Genomic DNA, 8,541 nt, shown 5'->3' with positions numbered 1-8,541 from the left:
AAATAGACCAGTGCATGGGTATTCATCTATATTAACACTGGTGGAATCTTATGTGACTGTGTGCCCAAGGTGTTGCTTTGAAAATAAATCTCATAACTGTAGGCATCAAAGATCAGGTTGTACAGGTAACTGATTGACAGACAGCTTGAAGGAAGTAAGAGATAAGGATTCACGAACAATACTTTATGGTTATTCCACAGTTTGTTTGTCCTTCAGTTCCCACAGCTGGAAAATGTTGCTGGGCTTGCCAATCATTATCATTGCTGCACATATTATTACTATTAACAGTACTAAAATAACTATAACAACAGTAACTAGGCTCCATTATACTTAGAGGTACACCAGCTTCTTCCAACATAAGGAACTAATTTTCCAGCCCTCCAGTTCAATTGTAATTCTTTTACTTAGGAATACTTGAGTCCAAGTGGCATACACACTCATCCCCATGTTATTTCTTACCTATCTTTATTAACAGGTTTTCCTGTAGGTGTGCTCTTTGTATGTTATGTTTGTTCATTGCCTCATTTTAAATGTCTTTATGTCCGAAACTTTGACAGTCCCTTAAGGAGCCAGCAGCAAGATGGTGTTTCTAACAAGCATTCCTTAAAGCTGATGCTTGAGGTAAGAAGGTGGAATTCACTTAGGGCTGAATTCTGCCTAACTCTTAAAAATGGGTGCACAACATGGAGCGGGAGGGAATAAGATGCTTCTCTCAACACTCCCTGCATAACTCCAAGGGCTGAGCAGAACTGCAGGTCCTGCATTCCATGATTTGAAGGGACTGCTCCCCCAGTACTCTCCCAGAGGTGAGATGGGGCACAGAGTAGGCAGAGACCTCCTTTCACCCTCACTGCATTCTAGTCAGCAGAGCCAGGCAGCTTCATGGGGGAGGAGAGAGAGAAGCTACTGCACACCATAAAGGGATGCAGCAGTGTGCGCACTCTGACTGCACAATGGGAGGCATTCTGCTTCACCGAGGCAGGATGCCTCCGATTCTTCCCCTATGGTAGTGTAGCTCCACACTTCCCACGTCCCAGGATTGTGCCTAAATGCCTTAGTCTTTAGAATTAATTTACAATTATTAAAATGAGTGATACATGCATTCCAAAAGCAAGCCAATAATCAGACAAGAATCTCTTTATCCTGCATATCCTTTTTAGACTTCTCCCAAGAGTTCAGAATCCCAGAGACCCCACTTCTTGCTACACACAGATATTTGTCTTGCATCAGTAAAGCTTACTCAACTAGCATATGCTGCAATACATCTACAATAAGGTTAGTGGGAATATAGCTACTTCGGAGTGGGGGAAAAGCAAATAATGTCAATAAGCCCTAAAAGCAGTGATAACATACACCACTGAACAACAAAAGGCAAGTTAACATTAACAAGCTAACATCCAACATAGAATGAATAAAACTTGATACTTTATCTCCTTGTGTTTGTCATCCCAACTGTAGAGCCAAGTACACCTCTACCCCGATATAACGCTGTCCTCGGGAGCCAAAAAATCTTATTGCGTTATAGGTGAAAACGCGTTATATCGAACTTGCTTTGATCCGCCAGAGCGCGCAGCCCTGCCCCCCCGGAGCACTGCTTTACCGCGTTATATCCGAATTCATGTTATTTTGGGTCGCGTTACATTGGGGTAGAGGTGTAACAGCAGGACTTCACTGGGTTAATCTTTCCTGAGTAACATATAATTGTATTATAAAATATACAGGAATTGACTCAAACCGGGTTATAAATAAAGTTGGCTGAAAATTTTCAAGTTTCTATGAGAAAAAGAGAAACAAATCAATATTTTTGGTGGAATTTCTCCCCATTTTTCAACCAGCTAATTTCAAAACCCATCAGTATGTTGTCCTAAGTGTTACTAATGGAATTTTTCTCATAAATCAGAGGTGGGCAAACTACGGCCCATGGGCCACATCCGGCCCATGGGACCGTCCTGCCCGGCCCCCGAGCTCCTGGCCCGGGAGGCTAGCCCCCAGCCCCTCCCCTGTAGCCTCAGCTCGCTCGCTCCACCGCCGGCGCAATGCTCTGGGCCGTGGGGCTGTGAACTCCTGGGGCAGCGCAGCTGCAGAACCGGGCCTGACCCGGTCTCTGTGTCGTGCGGTGGCGACAGCGGTGTGGCTCGGTTCTGGCCAGGTAGCGCGGCTGTAGTGCCGCCAGCCACAGGTGCTCCAGGCAGCGCAGTAAGGGGGCAGGGAGCAGGGGGGGTTGGATAGAGGGCAGGGGAGTTCGGGGTGGTGGTCAGGGGGCGGGGGTGTGGATGGTGGTCGGGAGGGGAAAGGGGGTTGAATGGGGGCAGGGGTCCCGGGGCGCAGTCAGGAAGGAGGGAGGGTTGGATGTGGTGGCAGGAGGCAGTCAGGGGAGGGGGTTCTGGGAGCAGTCAGGAGACAGGGAGACGGGGTGGTTGAATGGGGCAGGGGTCCTGGGGTGGCCGTCAGGAATGAGAGGAGAGATTGGATGGGGCAGCAGGAGTCTGGGGGCAGTCAGGGGACAGGGAGCAGGCGGGTGTGGATGGGGCAGGGGTCCCGGGGAGGGCCGTCAGGGAACAGGGGGGTTGGATGGGGCAGGAGTCTTGGGGAGGAGGTGGGAGCCGCTCAGCCCGCTGCCGGTCTGGGGTTCCGTCTGCCGGTCCCTGCCAGCCGGGGTCTTGACCACTGGCCTCACTCATCCTGCTGCCAGCCCGGGGTTCTGTCCATCCAGGGTGGCAGCAGGCTGAGCAGGGCCGGCGGTGGGGACACAGGCTGGCAGAAGCATGCCACAGTAAATCGGCACGCGTGCCATAGATTGCCAACCCCTGCCATAGAGTTTAAAATCATTAAATTTTGGTGTAGACCCATTTATAAGATGACCCCCGCTCTTTGATGCATCACTTTTTTACCAAAAATATTCGGCTTATGAACAAGTATATACAGTATGTATAATTTTTCTCTCTTAAAATATACATTAATTCCTTGTGTTTTTAAGGGGATTTTCAGGTGTTCAAGGCCTCCTTACGTTTTTTTTTTAAATAAAAAACAGTAATAAGGGGAAATGCTGTCACTTCTCTGTGGACCCACCAGAAGACTCTAAATACAGTAGAACTGTCATGGCCCTGCTGCATGAGCGAGAAGACCAAGGAGAGGCCTCTCAGGGGGATTCAGCAAACCTCATATGCTCTGGAGTAGAATAGTGACAATGTGGAGAAGTATTTAGGAGCATTATGGGGCAAGCTAGGGAGAGGCAAGGGATGTACTGCAATATCCAGAGGGCTCAAGTCCTAGCATAGAAGGCCCATGATGCTGTATCTTCAACCGGGAAAACACATAGCTTTAACCCATGCTAAACTAACTCATTTTAGCTAATCCCATGTTATGATCCTAGAGGAGACTGTTAAAGTTTTAACCTGTGTTCACTGGCTCAGGTAAACATTTTGGTGGTCATAACAGGTGAATCCCTAGGGCTTACCTCAACCAGATAACATCTTAAAACCAAAATGGCCTTGTCTCCACTAGGATTGCAACACAGGGTTAACAATATATCCTTTTCCCCTAGTGAATAAGGCCCTAGTGGCTACAATGGTAGTAAAGCAGTTGTGCACAATACAGGGTTGAGAAACAGGTTTCCTTTTGCCGGATCCTTTGTGTGAAGCCTGAATATTGAGCCAGTATTTCTATAAATAAGAAAGGGCAAGAACACAAGTTTGTTAATACCATGCATAAAACACTATACCTAGTCAAAGCTTTTGTCACTCAACAACCCTGCAAGGTAGAGAAATTTCTACAGAACAATTTTGTTTTGTTTACAAAACAATTTCCTAGACTAATCACCATACCTACCTTACTCAAAAATTGTTAAGACCTTGGGTCAAGGAGACAGTGGCATTAGCTCTCAACAGAAAATGTGCTTTCCTACACTACTCTACACTAAAATAGCTTCTTAAGCAAGAATGGGGAAATGATTTATCTTGCAATGTTTAAAGTTGGATCTTCACCTCAGCTATGACTGCACAATCAGTCAGAGAGAGGATGTGATACTTTCATACAAAGAAAAGAATACTAATGGCCAAGAGAGTTCAGTATCTAACAAGAAACAAACTTTTGGTGAAAAATATTGCAAATTACAAAAAATCAGATAGGAAAACAATTCATTACTGCCATTTATAATTTTAGGATTAAAGAGATTCTTTAGGCCCCCAAATTAGTTTTTGTTTAAACAAAAAAAGTATATATTTTTTTTACAAAACCTAATATTAAAAATGTTTCTTTTCTTAATTTTAGTGTAAACAGTTTGTTTGAATTTAAATATTCACGTTTGCAACCCCAAATACCCTAGCAGTGTGCAAGTGCATGACAACCAGAAAATGAAACTGAACGTTAAAAGAAAGTGAAACTTATTAATCAACTGTGATAAGCCAAAGTGCAATGAATTGTGCAAAGTTAGCTAATAGAATTAACAGTGTAAAGCACATTAAATAACACTGCTCTACAGCCAAAATGCTTCTGAAATAAATGTAGTCAAACATTACTAATAATGGGTCACTGGGAACAAAAATGATGCTTAAAATTGTTGATTGGCTCTAGTTTTCAAGATATGCTATTGGGTCAGTATATACGACCCTTGACTTGGGAATGGCGGAGGATAAGTGAGTTATAAAGGGAAGAGATCTCAATTTAAACCAGAAATGACTAAAATACATCTTTGACTGGATCTATGAATAAATCTATGACTGGGTTAGGACAGTACTTACTTTTTAGGCAAAACAATGACTGATGCAATCTGAAGCAGGTATTGCGTCATACATTATATGAATTGCATCGTGTTATTCCTAGAAGTCATGGATGATGCAATCATAACAAAGCTTACATCACTCTGCTGAACAAATTGCCCTATATCAGCTCTAGAAATCATACAGTGTCGTGCTCTCCTATTTGTCAGTGTTTGATTTTGCAAAGGGACACATTTCTGTTTAGCCAAAGTGAGCAGAGATGCCTCGTACTTGTGTGAACAGTGCAGATAACTTCTGCTATGTTTGTGGTGAAGTGACTTTTGCATCACAAAAGCGAAGTATAACCACTATGGTTAAGAAAGCCTATCACCTTTATTTTGGCTGCAAAATTGGAGATCAGGACAAGAGGTGGCCCCCACACATATGTTGCAACACTTGTGCAACAAATCTTCGCCAGTGGTTGAACAGGAAAAGGAAATCTATGCCTTTTGCAGTGCCAATGATTTGGAGAGAGCCAACAGTTCATACCAGCAATTGTTACTTCTGCATGGTGCCTCCAGTTGGGAAAGGTGTGTCAAAGAAGAAAAAGTGGACTGTGCATTATCCAAACATTCCATCAGCTATACGCCCAGTACCCCACGGAGAAGGACTGTCGGTTCCTGATGCACCAGAATCATTCTCACTTGAGTCAGATGAGGAAGAGGAAGAGGATGAAACTTCTGGTCCTGAACCATCAATGTCACAGGACCCACATTTTCTCCCATCCTCCTCCTCTGAACCACACCTCATAACACAAGGTGAACTGAATGACCTTGTCAGGGATTTGGAACTACCCAAGAGTAAGGCAGAGCCGTTGGGCTCCAGACTACAGCAGTGGAATCTCCTGGCAGGTGATGTTAGGGTTTCCATGTTCCGTGACCGTCAAAAGGATCTTGTCCCATTCTTCTTCATGGAAGGTGATCTTGTAGCCTGCAACAACATCGATGGTGTGATGGCAGCCCTCAACATTGTTCATGATCCAGATGAGTGGAGACTGTTCATTGATTCATCGAAGACGAGTCTTAAAGCTGTTTTACTGCATAATGGCAATGTTTTGCCATCAATTCCAGTTGGTCATGCAGTCCATATGAAGGAAACCTATGACAACATGAAACAACTTTTGAGGTGCATAAACTATGACCAACATCAGTGGCAGCTTTGTGGTGATTTGAAGGTTGTTGCTCTCTTGCTTGGTCTGCAGACTGGATACACAAAGTACTGCTGTTTTCTCTGCGAATGGAATAGTCGTGCAAGAGATTCCCATTACATCAAGAAAGATTGGCCACTCCAACAGTCATTGGAGCCTGGGAGGAAAAGTGTTCAGCATCCACCACTTGTTGAATCAAGGAAGATTTTGTTACCACCCTTACACATCAAGCTGGGTCTGATGAAGGACTTTGTCAAGGCCATTGACAAAACACAAGCAGCTTTCAAGTACCTCTGTGGAAAATTTCCAAGGTTAAGTGAAGCTAAGATAAAGGAAGGTAACTTTGTTGGTCCTCAGATTCGTGAACTTCTTCGAGATGATGCATTTGACCATGCACTGCGTGGCAAGGAAAAGACTGCATGGAAAGACTTCCAGTTAGTCGCAATAAATTTTCTCAGAAACAACAAGGCAGACAACTACAGGTTGTTGGTGGAAAATCTCCTCAAGGCATACAAAAGCCTTGGTTGCAACATGTCACTAAAGAGACATTTTTTGCACTCTCATCTAGATTTTTTTCCACCGAACTGCGGAGCAGTGAGCGACAAGCACGGCGAGCGATTTCACCAGGACATTGCAACAATGGAGAAACGCTATCAGGGCAAATGGAGCCCATCAATGCTTGCAGACTATTGCTGGACAGTGACAAGAGATGCTCCATTTAATGAATACAAGAGACAAGCCAAGAAGCGCCAAGTAGACACTGAATAGGACTAAACTATGTACATAATAGTTTTTTGCCTTTTGTTTCATAATAAATTTTATTTATATAACCCTTTTGCTGATTTTTAAAGTGTTACATAAACAGAACAGGTGAAATATTATCATGTAAAGCAACCATAAACACATGAAAAGACCTAGGTTTACAATTTATGATTAAAACTCTACTATCTACACAATATGCATAGACATAAAATGTAAAAACTTAAATATCTTAGAAACAGTAGCCAATCAATTGTTTTAATTGTCATATGTGAATTCAGCACATCAAAATACATAATAAATAGCACATTTTATCTCTGAAGCAGACGACTTCTCAAAAATTGTAGACCAGTGTAATCTTTCAGTTTAGTAATTTAAGGTGTTATTTGTAAGACAGGAAAGGATATTTGGTTTTTATATCCGGTTTACATATGTGATTTTAAATTGGATCATACTTAAAACAATTAAAAACCTTTGTGTTCTAATAAAGGCAATTAAACGTTTAGACAACAAAACATTCACTGAAAACAATAGGGATAGTTTGATTTTGAAAAGAGTAGTATTTATTTATTCACTACTCTTCCATCACTATATTAACTACAGATATTTCAGAATTTTAGGAGGACAAACCCTTTCAGTACAAGGCCCTTTCCTGCAACACTTATGCATGTGTAAAGAAGGATTTGCAGGATAAGGCCCTAGAGGTCTCCCCATGAAAAGAAATGGATGGCTTTTGTAGAGACAGAGTCTGTGCCATGTGATCCACAAATGTGTAAGAGAAACCTCTGGTGAGGTCTCCATTTACAGAGGCATGTGAAGATTTAGAACAACCTCCTTTGTTCTTTATGAAATTCACTAAGCTGCTGGAGTACAAAGTAAGCACTTATCATATTGGACATGATCGATGTGATTCCATTTAAATCAATGTAGTTACACAAATTTACACCAACAGAGGATCTGACTCCTAATAAGAAATCTAATTTTTTTTCTCTAGTACCAACCGAATCTGAGCCCTGTTGAATAAGGACAGCAATGAAGATTTAAAAAAAAAAAAAAAGAGTAAAACTACAATTAGCACTAAATTCTGGCTCCCCTTGTCCATTTAATGCTAAGGGGGAAGATGACCTTTCCCACCCATCACAAGTGGGCAAAAAACAGATTTTAGCTCTTTATTTTATAGAAATTAAATGAATCTAGAAGAGTCAAATGGCTCCTAGAATGAAGCTTTCTGCTAAAAACTCTCCCATCTTTATATATAGCAACCCATCTACAGCAGTGAGATATAGTCTCACCAGAAATTTCCAAGGCTAGTCCTCCGCATGACATATATATATTGCAACTATGCAATTATTTTATGCTGAATCTCATTCTATTTAGTAACAACCTTCACTAAGAGCAGATCCTATCTGAGGGATTATTATATTGTAAATAGATAATTTGTAGTAATAGCTCATCTAAAGGAATATAGCACTTGCCACACCAGATAAAATGAATGGTCCTTTTAGGCACATCACTTGCCTCTGGCAATGGAATTCCAGATGCTTCAAAGAACTGAAAAAAAAACAACAAACCTATCTAGTACTACATTAGGTAATGTACTGTGTATTGTAGGCTGGGCTGGCAGCCGCACCTATTGTAGGCTTGCCTGTCATTTCCCCATTATAAGACCCTATTTTCAGTTGCTTATCACTGTGCCAAACTTTAACCATTTGTGCTAATTTTTTCCCATGTCAGATGGCTGCCTCAGACTGAATGTTTTTGGAAAATTTCAGTCAAAACTGTTCTGTTATTTATGAGAACAAGACAAGAGAAAAATATCTTGTTCTGCCCATGTTAAAAATACTTGAGACCTTTTCTTTCAACAACTCTACTACTCCC

Source organism: Chrysemys picta, chromosome 8, assembly GCF_011386835.1.
Source record: "Chrysemys picta bellii isolate R12L10 chromosome 8, ASM1138683v2, whole genome shotgun sequence".
In the NCBI taxonomy this organism is placed as follows: domain Eukaryota; kingdom Metazoa; phylum Chordata; order Testudines; family Emydidae; genus Chrysemys; species Chrysemys picta.
This window is presented reverse-complemented; position numbering follows the sequence as displayed.